The sequence below is a fragment of the Stigmatopora nigra genome, chromosome 13, assembly GCF_051989575.1.
Source record: "Stigmatopora nigra isolate UIUO_SnigA chromosome 13, RoL_Snig_1.1, whole genome shotgun sequence".
In the NCBI taxonomy this organism is placed as follows: domain Eukaryota; kingdom Metazoa; phylum Chordata; class Actinopteri; order Syngnathiformes; family Syngnathidae; genus Stigmatopora; species Stigmatopora nigra.
The window spans coordinates 9345779-9362357 of record NC_135520.1 but is presented as its reverse complement, the minus strand read 5'-3'; the positions used below and the strand labels follow the sequence as shown (position 1 = coordinate 9362357).

At 41.2% G+C, this 16579-nt stretch overlaps 1 protein-coding gene across 1 annotated transcript in view; it reads left to right on the top strand.

Annotated features, from left to right (window-relative positions):
* Positions 1-16579, top strand: part of myt1lb (myelin transcription factor 1-like, b) — an 89968-nt gene that overhangs the window by 19794 nt on the left and 53595 nt on the right. Inside the window, exon 7 of the mRNA XM_077730661.1 lies at positions 16348-16457. The gene's annotated coding sequence lies outside the window, so the exon portion shown is untranslated. The remainder of the gene's footprint in view (positions 1-16347; positions 16458-16579) is intronic.

Sequence of the window (16579 nt, the reverse complement as noted above, 5' to 3'; positions counted from 1 at the left end):
CATCTCATCTACTACCAGCCTTCCAAAGCGACAAGCGCAGCTTTTTTTCCCAATGATGTATATGTAGCTGGTGGCCATCTTGGTTAGGGCGACCAGCAGTTGGAGAAAACACCCAATACTGATGTGGTAATTTTAGTGTCATATCAGTACTGATGCTTCTATCGATGTAAGACTAGTCATAACCTCAATTAAGATGCAAAAGTACAAAAAGGGCAAATGTGGCATACCTACTGCATGTTTTTGCTTTAGCTGTAGATGGAGATAATGAGAAGTAGAGGCTCGAGAGCACAATCATTATTTTATCCATGGCAGCGGCACTTCTTAACGTGGTCTGTAGGGCGCCTCAACAAAGCTAATGTAGAGAAATGGAAACAGATGGAAAGGAATGATTATTTGATCTGCAGAGACCTCTTGGTGGGCTTTGTAGTAGCTGGACTAGACTGCTTAGAGGCAAGAGAGTGGGTTGCATTTGTCGGCGGGTATGCGTGTGTGCGTGTGTTAATGTGCTAGGGTGTGGGTGGCTGTTATGTGGATGCCTGTGTGCATGCAAGATCTTGCTTTCCCATCTGTTCGCGTGTTTAAATGCATCGCACGTGCCTGCGCGCTCATCTAATAACAATCAAATGATTTGTTGCACACTTTCAGCATATGCCATTCTAATTACGATGAAGCAGTGACAGTTTTGCAGGTAGAAAAGACCAAAAAAAACTGGTATCGCTGCTTTTTTTTTTCCCAAATGCATCCCACCCAGGCTTCTATTCTGCTCTTGGAATGGGCAAACGCTGTTATCCAGAAAATTGGGTGACTCCAATCACGTTTTGTACATCTGAGCTAAACGAAGACTAGTTTAACAGGTTATTCCTACGCACAATTATTCCCTATTGGTTATTCTCCGGCCTTGTTTACATGTATTGACGTTTTTGTGATTACCTTTGCTCACACTCATTATCCCGCCTGTAAGGATGCTTCTTTTACACTCTATAGTTCAGTGCAAATGCCACATGCATTAAAAAAGAGAAAAAATAGCTGTTATCACCACTGTCTGCAGTACACAATAGCTGACAACAGACAAGCATGTGTACTTTGACCAAATATGCAGCCTCTAATCTAATCCTCATTCACCAAACAAACATACAGTGCACCATCGTCCATTATCATGTGATCCCTCTGTTTGGCATTGGGTTGGAGGACATGGCTGGCTGGTGTTTGCGTGACTGGCGGGGCACACCTGTCAACAGTGCTTCTTGGGCCGCGTTCTGATTCTATCTGACAACCTGGCTGCTATGAATGTGTGTGCCCGTGTGTGCGTTCTGTGACCATTTCAATGAGTCACTGCTACATCTCTGCTGTTGTGTTGTTGTTGTTGTTGTTGTTGCACTACAAGCGCCTGAGGATTGCCCTCAGATAGCGCTAGAGTTGCCACTGGAACGCGGGTTATTTCATCCGGGGGGTAGTCGGAGGTGAGGGGCAGTCAAATGTCTCCGGCTGGATGAAAAACGTAGGGTGCCACGTTCCTTGTTGGCAGCTCTGAGTGGTATTTGTTGGAATTCGCAGGCCGCGGCGAGCGGCCTCTCAGGAGACACCACGTGAAGGTTTCCAACTGTGTCTCCCTGCTGTTGTGTTCCCTAGAGGATCCGGTCTGAGTGGTAGTTTGAGATCATGGATATTTTTCCAAGTGTCTTAGTGCATGTCTGTTGTTCCCATCTTACGCCTTAATAATATCACCAATAGTTCCATTTATGTTTTTCATCTGGGACAATGGCGCGGGTCAGCTTCTGGTGTCTGTGATTTTCTGATTGGTGTGCCTTTTGTTCTTTGCAGAGTTGTTTCTTGAGTTTTTTTTCTGAGTATGCCTTAAATAATTTGAAGTTGTTGAGTTGTGTGCTTACATGTGTGTGTATGTATGTTTACTCAGCTGCAACTTGCCATTCCACTCCATTGAAAAATGCCTTTGCATTTTTATTCAATAGCTAAATAATTTGCTTATCTTCTCTTCTTGTACATACGTATTCTTACAAAATCTATATAATTTTATCATTTTTAGAGGCTAGTATTAAAAATCATGGAAGATTTGTTTCTCAATCCATGTAAAATATCCTTCTACTTCTAACTCCTATATCCAGAACCTCCTGGAACCAAATAAATTTGTAAGTAGAGGTACCACTGTGCTGTATTTTTGTTGTTCGTCTCCATTGTTGATGCCCTCAAACCATCACACTTTTTTGCATTGTGTACACTTTTTTTTTTCCCACGCAGCAATCTTCAGAGAAATGCCTGAGCCAAAATGACTCATTGTAGGTTTGAACTTTCTGCTTTAACCTCTTTTCACAAGACATAGCCAATAGACGGAGCTCCCCGGTTGCTCTCAGTCGTCATTCCTCAATTATGGCCGCCCCCATCCACATATTGTGAAGCGGTTGTACCCTCCAGTGATTTTGAGCAGCACATGCATTTGGCTGAAATATTCCGTCCGGGTTCCTACATTACCTTGCATGTATAATTACCGGATATGCTGTCTGCTGCTGATAACTCTCCCAAACAATGTTTGAAGAGAGGAGGGGGTGATGAATCCCCAATGAAGTGTGAAAAAGACTGATTAAAATTGCCATGGTCAGAAGCCAGCACACCAATGTGTTCAGCTCTTGCGGGCCAGGGGAGATGTGGAGACATGCTCTGCAGCACTTTCTGCGCTTTAAAAAATGTTCTTTATTAATGTTTGGCGGTGGCTCACTATATTAGTCTATTCTTATTCCATCCAGAGTTTGGCCATCTGGGATATTTTCGAATGTATGTCCGGGAAAATTTTCATTATTGGGTTTGGCAACATATCATTGCTGATGATAATGTCATAGCCTCTTATATGCATGTTCTCAATATAAAACGGTTCCAAATTGTTTCCCTAGGATCAATCGATCCAAAACAGTCAGAACCCAAGCCCTGTCAATGTATAACTACACCATCAATGAATCCCAAATCAAAAATATTACGAGTTATTTTTCTTTTTGCTTGCTGCTGAGATCTGGGAAGTCCTCACTAGAGGACTCGATCAAAAACAACCCGTTTCTAAAGAGATACAAAGAAGGCATGTCTTTGTAAAGCTGCAATAGGGTATGATGTGCTTGAATCCAAAATATTTTTTTCAATGCTTTTCTACGTGTGTATTTTTTTTCCTGCTGTACTTGATGTATGAGCAAAGGACATTCCGTTCCATTTTGGAGAAGATCTAAAATGCGTTGGGATTTGACTTTATCGGGTTGGCAAAAATTAGGACTGATTGTCGTAGAGCTTCATGCCTCCACTACTGCCTAATTTCCTTGCTAAACTGATAAACCAATTTCATTTGACAAGTATGATTGATTGATTTGAATTCAGATCCTTTGCCATTGCGTGGTCCTGGATGCCATTCCAGGTCGTGTTGTTTTAAGGACAGATACTATTATTAATGTTCTCTATGCTAACTGATACAAATGCTTACTTTGAATGTGTTTATGTGTATGGCGCCCAGACACCCGAGAGCTTATTTGCAGGCAGGAGGGAGAGCCGGATGGCGTGTGGGCGTCAAGCTCAGGGCAACTAATTACAGCAACGTCTTCCGCAGCCTGCCTGTGTCTCCCCGAGTCCCCCGTGTTTGGGTGCATTTTTCCCTGGCACAGTCGGGCGAAATGCCCCCCTCATCCCTGAAGCTTCGCTCTCAGGAGGGACCCCACCTTAGCACAAAGCGACGGCACAACTGATTAGAAAGCTTAAATGAGATCCCCAGCTAGACGGTTTGAAAGTCTTTGTTGACGCTTGTCGTTTAGCCTCTTACGCCAATGCGTTCACTTGTATACCAGGTTTTCCAAAAATCTTTGGGGAGCTCATTTGGGATACGTGAAGTTCAGGCAGAATCTGATGAATCATAGCCCAGACTGCATCAAGGGTGGGTGTTTGGTACACTGGTATAGTATTGAGTAATTGGTGGTTGTAGATAAGCTTACTGGGAATGGCTATTTGACTTTTTTGTTGTTGTCTTTTAGCAAGCGGACAACAACTGGCTTTTATCTCTTATCAGTGGATGTTAAGGAAGGAAAGGGACGGAATGGGGATGAATGTGGTTGGTTATTCATTTAAGTGATTGTTTACTAATAGTTGGATTACAGTAGGGAATGTGATAACAATTGAGGACACTCTAAAACACTACGCGGTGCTCTTGTACTGTCTACCCAATTAGTGTTTGAGAGGGGAAAGTGACTAGTAAGAGACGAAGGATGTTGGGAAGTGAGAAAGGGAAAGGGGGAGCGAAACAAAGGCTGACACAGATAACATCCATCAGTGTAGAAGGAACATGTTCAGGTTTATCATTCCAAAAAGAGGGATACCCACACCCCGCCTCCCATCTCTTCTTTTGCTACTGCATTTGGCTTCCAGAAGATGGGAAATTATAACTGGGCCAACCCACATCAGGGATTAGCTATCTGGCTGCACAGGACTTTGAATATGCGCACAGCAAGCAGCGTGCTTCATGTGGGAACGACTGAAAACACACATAGAGGTGTCGGAGAGAAGAAAGACACAAAGCGAGATGGATGGGTTTCCCTCTGCGCGTCCCACTGTATTCAAGGGAGATATTTTAGTGTGGTATGTTGCAAAGGGAATGCACTATTGCTGCATTGTATGGACAAGAGGAATTCTAACATTTGCTGTGGTGATATGTTGGAGACATATTTTCAATGTAAAATAATGACCAGAAATATTAATATTAGCTTTATGTAGTGATTATAAATTCTGTATATACTTATGAATTTCCATGTTATTCTAGAATTGATACATTTTCTAAGTAGAGGTACTTGTAGATGTATTTAGTTTGGACTGACTATTTATTTATTGGTACAAAAAACTGGCCAACTTGAGGTGGCGGAAATCTGTTTAGAATTGTATTACTTTAACCCTTTAAATACTTCTTGTAAGCCTATGTATGCTAAGTGAACATTACTCTGTTGTTCATAAATCTAGGATGATACGCACAACAGAAATTGCTCTTATCCACCTGTGGAAATTGCAGGATAAACGCCATTAACACTAACAAGAAAATGCCTCCATTTAAAAAAAAAAAAAAATCAAATATGCATCCCTTTAAAGAACCTTGCTCAATGTATTTTTGTTCACCCTCCTTCCATCTCTCTTGGCTGCTCTACCTGTCTCCCCTTTTCTTTGTTCTTGGTCCATTAGAGTTGTCCTTGACTACCAAGCAAGTGAGCACATTGCAGCCTTCAGTTAAGAAGAGGCATTCAAACTCTCCTTTGCTCTCCAGTTGTGGTAAGAATAGGATAGTGGCAAAATAGAAGAGAAAGCCCATTGCATCTGAGGAAACATTTTCTACAAGCCACAGAAAGCTTTGAACATGACAGAATGTATTTTAGCTGGACTTTTTTTATTTATTTGACTCATTTACCATTTAAAAAATGACCCCAAAGAAGACGATCCTTGAAAAATCCTTGAAAATCATTCGAAAAATCATTTTGGGAAGGCAACCAATTTCAATGAAAGGTGGAATATACCCCAGACTGGATACTAGCCATACAACAATTCACACCCACACTGAGTGGGACCTTCAGTGGTGGTGCCAACACAAAATTCTGTCGTCTGTAGCACACATTCTATGAAGAAAAATATTGTTAGTGATATTTGAGTATGTGAAAAAGGGGCATTTGTACCATATCTGATCCTAGTTGTGGATAGAGTTCAATATTACAACAAAGTCCACAAGCGTAGTTGCTATTTTGACTTGATGTCCGTTTGTCTTTGAGGTTACGGGCAATTTCCTTGCCTATTTAACCCCTTGGATGAAAGACAGCTTTCATTCTTAAAAAGCCTTGTGCACATAGTGACTCCCCTTTCTTGACAAGTCAGTAAATCTTTTCAAGTGAGTCCCGACCTCGATAAAATAGGGTGAGGAGTTCATGTTTGAAAATGTTATGAAGCACCTTGATCCCAAGCAGAAAACAGATGGCTAGAAACCAGGTAAAGAGGCAGATATTTAGCCGGGAAAGCAAACAGATGATGAATAGACGGACGGCTAGTCGGGCAGATTGGTCCTGAGCGGCGGACAGGCTGGCTGCTTTCCGCCAGCGAAACATTGGCCAGAAAAGTCGTTGGCAGGAGGACGTGCAGATGGAGAGAGAGAGAGAGGGGGAGACACAAAAGCAGAGAAATAATGGCGAGGAGAGAGAGACAGGCTGGCTGGACCAAATACAGGCAAGCAAAGCTGCAGATATGCACCATTGGTAGCAGGACAGGCAGTTGGCGTAAGGAGACGCGGGGACAGCGAAAGCCTTTGGCAGAGCGAGCTCGCCTGTAATAGAGCCGCGGGGAGGGAGAGAGAGGATGAGGTCAGTGTACGCTTGGCTGCCTGACTGTTGATCTGTGTGGCACTGGGCTGGCAGAAGATTCTCCTCAGGGACAGAGCAGCTCCATGCAGCCTCTCCTCTTCTCTACTCTCCTCTCGTCTCCTCGCCTTCTCCAGCCTTCGGCTAGGCCCGGGAGGAGCGGCAGTCGACTCTAGCTCCACGTCAATGTTTCCAGTGTGAAACCCTGGCCTGGTGATGGCCATCCAGAGATGATTCAGTGTTCTCAAATAGGAGGGAAAGGATCTTAATAACATTACGAAATTCAACCTTTTGATACATTTCTTTTGAGGTTCTGTGGGGACTCATTGGCTTGGGACTGCTGATAGGAAATTGTGAAAATTGTAGCACCCAATCAAACAACGCAGAAAATTCGGGTTTTCAGGTCTGGTGTAGGAAAAAAAAGTAATTAATTCGGTATGTACAACATGAATTAGTGTGTGTCAGGCAGAACAACATTTTTCATGACTACTGTTACACAAGGTTCATGTTTGTGGAGGATGGCATGTGAGTGGAAGAGTGAGAGAGCGATAGAGTTTTGTGTTTTGCTGCTGGCTGCAAAGCTGCTCCAAATGTCCATCTGCTGGGTTCACAATCCACCTGAGCCTGCTCACACATAGGCAGATGCACGCATACAAACCCAGACTCACAGATGCAGCTGCACCCATCTACACTCTACATACACTCACACATATACATTACATTATGTTTTATAGATGGCCATGCATTTTGTTTAAAAAGTACCAGTACTTTTGCCTTTTGTTTTATATAAATGAACCACTACTAAAAACATAGTACGGACATTTGCATAGATTATTTTTGCTTTTGTTTATTATTCTTTCAAAGCCTTACCTTTTTATCCGCATGAGAGACGCTGGCGCAGGTAGAACCAGAAATGATTGCCAACCTTTCACACTCCCATTCACACCAATGGAAGATTTACAGCAGGGGTGTCCAAACTCCGGCCCGCTGCCCAGTTTTTTTTTTTGGCTTGTAGCAAGTGAGGAAAATATAATTGAAAATGGCCCTAAAAAAAAAAAAAAAATCTTAAATTCAGCCTACATTGCACTTCTTTCTCACTAAAACCTCTCCTCTCCATCAGTCAAAACTTGTCTATTTTAGTTTTAATGTTAGTATTCTGTTAGACATACTTTTTCTTTGCAACAAAGTATGTTTTTGTAGTGTGAATACAAGTATTAAAACAATGGATGATTATGACCAAAGCCAGTGAGTCTTTCATCTCGCAATAGTGAAGCAGACGTCCGCCACTATGGCGCATTATTTACATACAACCCACAGGACATATGGTGAAGAAGCTCCATTCAGCGCCTGATCTTGACTTTCACAACCATTTGCATAAAACATCCCACCTTTGCAGGAGATGTCATCTCATTGTGCCTGCAATATGCGGGGTGATCGCAAGTTTCCTGACAACATTTTAAAAATATACGTGTACATATTTCACAACAGCTGTTTGCAAATTCTCCACTATTTGAGAAGAGCAACTATATAATATATGTTCCATGTTTACAGTTCCACACATTGCAGTCCACATCTTTATCAGAATTGCTTTGAAATGAGCATTTCGCTATATTTTATGAAGTTATATAAACATTTTTTTCAAATAAAAAATGTAAATGCGGTATTTCAAAGCAGGGGTGTCCAAACTAAAGGCAATGCGCCAACTCTGGCATGGAAATTTTGAAAATATTATTAAAATTGGCTTGCTTATTGACCTTATATTGAGCCTACATTTCACTGTTATTAGTAAATGGAGAAAATGGACGAAAGCAAATGTATAAAAGTGTGTAGAATGTTTTTTTGTTCTGCTGTGTAAATATAAGTACGTATTAAGAAATATCCAATATTAGTGGAAGGGCATCTTTGTATTGGCTCTTGGAGAAAAAGCTTGGGAACCCATGTTTTAAAGTAAAAATATGAATTTCTATGGACAGGTAGACGTATCTACTATTTTACTAAATTGAAAAAGTTTACATATACATCTAATGTTTTATCTGTATCTTCTATAATGTCCAGATTTGATGCCCAGTTCCTTGGACTCTGACTCTTGAAGTTCAGCAGAGAATGAAGGGGCATTTTCTATCTACTCTATTGCGCTATTATTTTTAGTGTGAAGGGATACCCAGTGACTGTGTGGAGCCTTGTCAGTGACTTATGTGTTTGTGTGATCAACAGAGGTGGGGTGCTTGCCCACAGGAAGACATTTGTGTGTGTATGAATGAGTATGTGTCTGTGGCTGCACTGGAGATGGATGCCATTTGCAGGGTGCTCAATATTTTCCTACCTACAGTATGTGTGTGTGTGTGTGTATGTGTGTGTTGGGCTCTCTCTCAGAGAAAAGAAAGATGGCATGTGTGTACAGTAACTGGGTGTTCTTTTTCTTTCTTTCGCTCATCCATTCTGGCTTGCTCCCCTGCAGTGATCAGTGAGTGTTTTTCCGTATGTGTGCGCGCTTGCTTTTGTGTGTGAAAGTGTGAATGCTAATGACGCTGTGGGTTTGCTTGCTTCTGTGTTTGTGCCTGCTTCATTGCCTATGCTGACATACAGCAATGCAAGTTGTGGGTACCTTGTGTGTCTGGATGCGTGTGTGTGTATGTGTGCATGTGCGCCTCTGTTGTCATCCTTGGGTAAAGCCTCAGGACAAATAGGGTCATGTGACAGGCAGCCCTCCCTATCTATCTGCAGCCCGCATCATTGGTATTCTGGGTCGACGCTGGCAGTCATGTGGGTGGGGTATATAAGACGAGGGAAATAAATGGGCACCAAACTGGAAGGCCTATATTATATTTATTTAGACCAAGACGCGCTTTCCAAAAAAAGGTTACCCGAATGCGCTTCTTTAAAAGGATTGCAAGGTACACCATTTGAATTGTTGTAAATATACAGCTTGTTTTGTCTTAGATTTACAGTAAATGCCCATGTAAACAGTAGCAATGTAAATGTTTCCATCATGGAAGTTTTTTCTTTGTGTATTCAGCTTCTTTGGGAGTACAACTTAATTACTCCCATTATCTCAAGCGCCCACCATCACTTGTGAAATCAGTGAGAATGAGCAATTTCAAAAGGAGAAAAATAGTTTTGGGAAGGGAGAAGAGAACAATAGAAGCGCAGTGCATTTTCACTTGGGGGGGGCGGTACAACAGCCAAAAAAAAACAAGTGCTTGTATTCTTAAAAACATGAATATATGCAATTGTGGATCAGTACTGAGGATATTCATGGTCAGGCAGGAATCCTTGTCACGGTTAAATACGATCTCAGTGATATCCATGCTCCATTTTATTCCCTGATTTTTGGCTTTGTTATTAGTATTCAGATTCGACTAATCCCGGTATTCCACTTTGAGATGATCATTGTGATTTATTTTTATTTTTTTAGATCACTTTGGAAAAGACTAATCAAAAATGGACATAAACTCAGGGACCCTTTAGAGATTTCTAATGGATTTAACCGTATCCAGTATCCTATCGTGTGGTTTTCTCTACAAAGGCTTGTCCAAAAACAAAGCTCTGTAACCTTGCAATTGTGTGGCTGGCAGGGAAAAGTCACATTCTCCCCTTGATCTGTTTCATAAACGCACGCACTCTCACACACACACACACACACACACACACACACACACACACACACACACACACACACACACACACACACACATTCATGCTTCCTCTGTTGTTGTCCCTATTAGAGTTGTGAAGCGAATTGAGGCGTCCCAGTCTGATAATCAGCTCCACATACCCATGCTGATACACAATCTTATACACCTTTTTTGGCACACGTTGGATTGTGGGAAACAAACCTCAGTACAGTGTGTTATGAGTGAGCTGGAAAGAGAGAGAGATGGGTACTGTAGACTCATCAAGTAATTAAAGCCTTGGCTGTCCCTTGGAAATTAAAAGAATAGTCCTTGGCGCTCTTTCTTCTCTTGGCGGTCTGATTGCTGTCTGGCTTTTCCACTCACCTGAGTATTCCATAATGTCTCCCTAGAAGCTGACTACCACTGCATCGTGCTGTCATTTAGCTCATTGTGGGTAATTGCGATCACGTTTTACTCTGTCATTTTTCCTCACTTTCTCTTGAAACCGGAAGGATTTTCTTGCGGTTTTTAAAAAGCATGCTTGCGATGTGAAGCTTAGCCTGGTGCAGGATTCTTTGCATGACATATTAGTTCCAGGTTTTGTGTGTCCAGTGGCAGACAAGCACGTTATGCTTACATGTCACTGCCATGCAGGTCAAACGTACCTGTGCTTGCTTCCTTTTTTTTAATAGAAAACGGACCAGAAAGTGGTTTTTATCTTCTTGCACTTCAGTAACTGATGGTTTCTTTCAGCTTTGTGTAACCAAATATTCTTGGGCCTAATTTTATAGTCTGTGGTGACAAAAAAAAAATCCCTTTTCAGTGACTCTGAGATTGGCTGATTGGAAAAAGTGCTTTTAGATCTCTTTGCCAGTTCATCAGAGGCTGGCTTGAATTCAGATGGTGGAATCCAGAGCTTGGAGACAATAACAAATGCTCCGCTATCCTCTCAATGAACCCGAACTGGACTAGCTATCCACAGCTCCAGCTCATTATTCTTAAATCGTGTGGCCCAGAAAAGGGAAAATCAAAGGACTTGGAGGAGCGGTGACATGAAACATTATGATGACATTAAAAGAAACGTGTTAAACTTCCTCACTTTATCTGGGGAATGGTCTACTATCCAGTCTGTTGAGGTTTAATGTTGTAAGGAGACCATACTCAAATAGTTTGCTCACTGTGATGAAAAGTAGATGCTCCATGGTGTTAATAAGTCCCAATTTCTGATGAGTTACAAGTTCAAGGTCGCAAATGCTGCTGTCTAATCCCAGATTGGTCTGGAATTCTCGCACTCAGCATTACTGTATTTTCTGTACTATAAGTATTTTTTTTACAGTTTGTCTGGGTTTGTGACTTATACTTCAGTGCGACTTATGTCTTATACGTTTTTTTCCAAGTCTTTGGCTGCCAACAGCTTTTTTATGCTGTTTTTAGGCTGTAGTTATCCAGAAAAAGGGTTCATCTTATATTATCATATGCTTATTTTTGACTGTTGTGTACTATTTTTGCATTACTTTAACAAATAATGTTGTACTACTCATTCTCCAGTGCAACTTAAATATATTTTTTTATTTCATTATGCGTTCTTTTGGGAGGGCAACTTATTCAGGTGCAACTTATGTATATATTTCCCTTTCATAATGCATTCTTTTACTAGTTTGACTTATACTTAGGTGTAACTTATATATACATTTTCCGCTTTCATTGTGCTTTCTTAGCTGGTGTGATTTATAGGCCAAAAAAATGGTAATAGTTCATAATATGGACTCGAACCCACGTCTATGAGGGGAAGTTGAATTTGCATTCCAATCTAAGGAATTGTCTGTGAATCTTTGAGAGAGAGAGAAGTCTACATCAAAAAATCTTATGTTTTAGACCTAGAACCCGATGACTATTCTGTCATTTGAAAGAACGTCACACCTTAGGAGATCAAATCCTCCAATTTGCAAAAAGATCTCCTTGTCAAGATGTCATGTTTGGAGTAAACCACTCATCACCGGGCCATTAACATCACTATAGTGGAGCAGTGTCACAATTTCTGTAAGTGGCGGAAAATGGCAGAGCAGTGAGTGATCCAGGAAAAGATGAATGTACAGACCTATTCTAAATGAAAATGTGCTGCACGGCGCTCCTGGCCTCCTGACTTGGAGATGGTTCATTTTTCAGCAGGACAAACGCCCTAAGCGCACAGCCGATACATCAAAGGATAACTGTGAATGTCCTTGAGTGGCCCGAAAATGGCCATCTACCAACCTGAAACATGCTCTAAAGAGAAAAAAAAAATAGGTTGAATTTCCGGAGTGTCAAACTCAGTATAGTTGGCGGGCCACATTATACCAACTAGATCTCAGGTGGGCTGTACTAGTTTATTTTTGGCTCAAAAAGATCATTTACTGGCCGCCATTGACAGCCCATTGCAGTCAAAATAGATCGGACATCTGGTCTTGTTAATGGAAAAATGAGCATCCATAGTTAGTTTAAGTGAAGTTGACATCTATTGTTTTCAATGGATGAGTTATTTTTGCGTCAGTTCTTAGTCATTAGGTTACGTCCTATGAATTTTGGGTCATTTCTTACTGGTTTGGTGGGCATTTCTGGTCTAGTTCCTCATCAGTGTTCATTTTCTACTCATTTTGGTGCATTTTTGGTCTGCTTCCTTGTTGTTGGTCATGTTCTCCTAATTTTAGAGAACATCTAGGTGACATCTTGTTGGTTTTGGGGCATTTTAAGATTCTTGTTAACTCTTTGGCCCCCATTGGTAAAGCTGCTTTGCCCGTAGGGGGCATTACAAATATTGTGATGTCAAATTTGGCAAAAGGCAAAATACATCAGTGCACCCATTTGATCTCACCACTCCCAAAAGACAATTTTTTTTTGTTGAAAAAAAGTAAAGCATTTAATTTTGTTGCTACTCGCTTAATACCTGCTGATGTCCAATGCCAAATGGAAAATGTGGACCCACTGTGAGTGCCATTATGTAAAAATACTATCCCAATCATTGAAAAATGTGTGATCTGAATAGTTTAGATATTCCTGTTAGCAGACACTCCCCTTGATTCTGATTTGTTGTTTTTTTTTCTTTTGGTTTCTGATGTATCCCTATTTGTAGAGTGCACTTTTCATTTTGATATTCTCCCTGCGCTGGGAATTGTGAGTAAACACTCAAAGAGAAGAGATCTCCCCAACATGGGTAAAATATGAATTATAGTGATTGATCTTTACTCTGTCCAGCTCCAATTTTTCACCGCATTAGGAGGTTTGAGTGGTAATAAACCCTGCATGTGCTCTTGTATCTTACCCCGCGCAGCGCTTGTTTATTGATTGAATCAGTATAGTGTGCAAGACCAAAATCTTAAAAGATTCACATATAGGCAATCGAATGAGCGTTCCCAATTGAAATCATTGTCCCTCTACTTAAGACATTATTGGCTAGCAGTAGTGGTTTCGTAACTTGGATTTTTCATAAATTCTCTCATTTGTTCCACGGTCTTCAATGAACTACCAACTGAATCCTTAAAAATGATCCAAGTGTACCAGTTTTGCTTTAAGAAACACACTAAAAAGAGGAAAAATGATAAGAAATTATTTATTAAGCCATTAAAATGAATAACGAACACATTTTCAAACATCACGTACGTAAACAAACCTAAAATTATGAATTCAAAACAAACGTAACTAAAGGTTTAGCATTTATATCTATTTGTGTTCCTTGATCTTAGTCCCTGAAAAAAAAAAAAAAAAAAAAACGGGCCCTCAAATCAGTCGATCTTTGAAATTCAACAGAAAGATACACCAAACTGACCCTCAGCTTGGCCGGAAATCCATCAAATACAAGGAAACGCTGTGAAAATTGCCAGTTTTATGTGGAACATGATGGCATTCAGGCAAGGTGTATGTGTGGCGCACAAAGCAAAAGAACACAGGATATAGAACACAGGGAGAAAGATTTCATCTCCTCTCTGGCTGTATACATATCTGCTAGAATGTAGGTCAGTCTCCATCAGAGCCTGGGAGACGTGGTTTGCTCCGCGTGCCTGCGCACACGCGTCGCATGAATAAAGCATTCCTGCGTGTCCCATTGTCCACCAATGTCGTATGTTGCCTTTATTCTAATAATTCCTATGATTTCTGTAAGGTATTTTGTCTTTTTTTCCCTCTTTAAACGCCTGCCACGTACATTATATGTCCCCGTAAAAGTGACAGTAGACATCCCATCCCTGTACGCTGTACGATAAATGCAAAAAAAAAAAAAGGTTTTCACAGCAGCCATTCTGCCAGTCGGCTATTTGTGGTGTGTTTCTTGGCGTTGATAGATATAGAAAGCTCGTGAAGGGTAGACACGATGCTTCTCATTCTTCCAGGAACATTCATGGAGATGCATACACACTCTTGTACAATCCTGCCTTTCATTGCAACAAAAGGAGAGGATGTGAATAGCTTTGTGCATGGTATGTCTACAGCTGTCTGCGCAATTGTGTGCGTGAGCGTGTCTTCTCGATGGGTGTGCCCCATTGCAGTTGGAGGTCTATTATCCTCTCTTTTTTTGTGCCGCCCGTCGCTGTCCTTGGTACTGAAACTAGAACACGAAGGCGCCTCCACTCTAGGACCAAGCGCACGAGCAGCAGCAGGTTGCATTGTATCCCTTCCCATTGTCTTTATTTCACCCGAGCGCCTTTTGTCAAAAACCCCCACGTTTTCTTTTCTTTTCTTTTTTTCTCTTTTTTTTATCACGGGCACACGGAAAAACAAGGGAATGTGTCCTGATTAAGAGTCAGAGAGCTGTGATTTGTCATCAGCCCCCACGTGAAGACCTTCATCAGAGGACGGAGGCAACACTTAGTCCCTGATTATAATGACCAAGAGGCCAGCATGAGAAAAGGAGAGAGCGAGAGAGCAATGAAAGGAGCAATGAGGGGGGATGTATCTAGTTTGGATTAAAATATTGACCCACATATTTATACACCAACGGGATGTAAAGAAATTTGAAGATTCCCTGCCTTGCCCACGGACCCCCACGATATAGTAGTGGACGATTGGAGCTTGGAGCGTAAATGCTGAGCGGCCATGAAGATTTTCGACTAGATTTGACGTGGTGTTGTAGAATTGGGTTTCATTGAAGAGAATTTGAAATGTTTTCAATAGCTCTTTCCAAACTGCTTTCAGTATTTGGCCGTGAATGGCAATTAGACATGATGATTCGATACTATCTTTACATTTTTTTGGGTTTATAACTATCAATGGAAGTGAAGAAAAATAATCCAAAGGTAGTATAAGGATTTTGCAAAAAGATGTTTCTATATATACACTACTATTTACATTGGAAGCATAACATTGTCCTCCATTTTGGATCCAATAATCACGTGTGCACTTAGAATACCAATAGTTAGATGGCATATGGTCCAGCACCCCCAGCGACCCTTGGGGAATAAGATGCATGGAAAATGAATATATGGCTATATGTATATATAACTTATAGTGACTTATACTAATGACATATACTTAACGTGACTTATATTTTTTTTAAACGTGATTATGTGAATAACCTTATAAAACTTGTGTTCTGTACCCCACAGATTGACATAAAATATTGTGACATTCTTATTGTTGACCCCTCAACAATGGTTCATAAAGTCCACCTTAGCATGTAGCCCCAACTGCTCTTTTTACATCATAAACTGGCACACTACACACTACTATTTTCCGTTTTCGATGCCCTATGGGACCAACAATTGTTTTCTGCTTTGAAAATAGGTTGCAAATGAGTGCGTGTGTGCGTGCAAGCGCATAAATGTCAGTCTGCAGCTTTCAAATGTGGCTATAATTTGTTTGTCTGCGCAACATCTGCTTTCCCTCAATATATTCTTTCAATTAGCCTCACTGAAGGCAATGAAACAGACAGGCAGGCGACGTCTGAGCCGCCACACCTCCATCGTTTTCCCAATGTCTGACTTCATCTGCTGCGATCCCATTTGACCTTTTTTGACTTAAATAAAAAACAAAAAGCACCTCTTTTTTTTCAGCCTCCCTTTCCATTTCTTCCCCCTGCTTAAGTTTGCAAGAGGCGAGCAACGGAATGGCGAAGGCAGGCACGGATCATTAGCTATATTTGTCCCCTACTTCCTGCGGAAGACGATAGAACTAGCTAATTACCCCGTGTTGCCAAAGCCTATCGCGCACGACAAGCGGTCGTCTCCGTTTGCAGAAATCTGCATTGGCTGGGGCGTGCGCCGCATAGCTGATGCTGCTATATGATTATTCATGAGCCCATGTCAAAGGAGAGTAGGAAATATCTGATGCTTGTCTTGAATGTGATTGTTGTGAAAATGATTTTAATGATGTACGTTCTGCCTCTTCTTCCTCTGATGCAGAACATGAGTCTGGAAGAGATGTGGTGAGCGTTTCTTCGCCAAGTCAACGCCAGTAGGTTACAGCGGAAGCAGAGGTCTGGGACAACTGTGTCGACACCAAACCATTGCAGGTAGATGCAAAACCTCATATTTACTTAACCACATCAATAAACAGAGACAGGAAAGCTTGAAAATAAGCATAGAATAAGCATTCAAGTCATTTGGTTGGATTCTATACACTCACATTAAAATG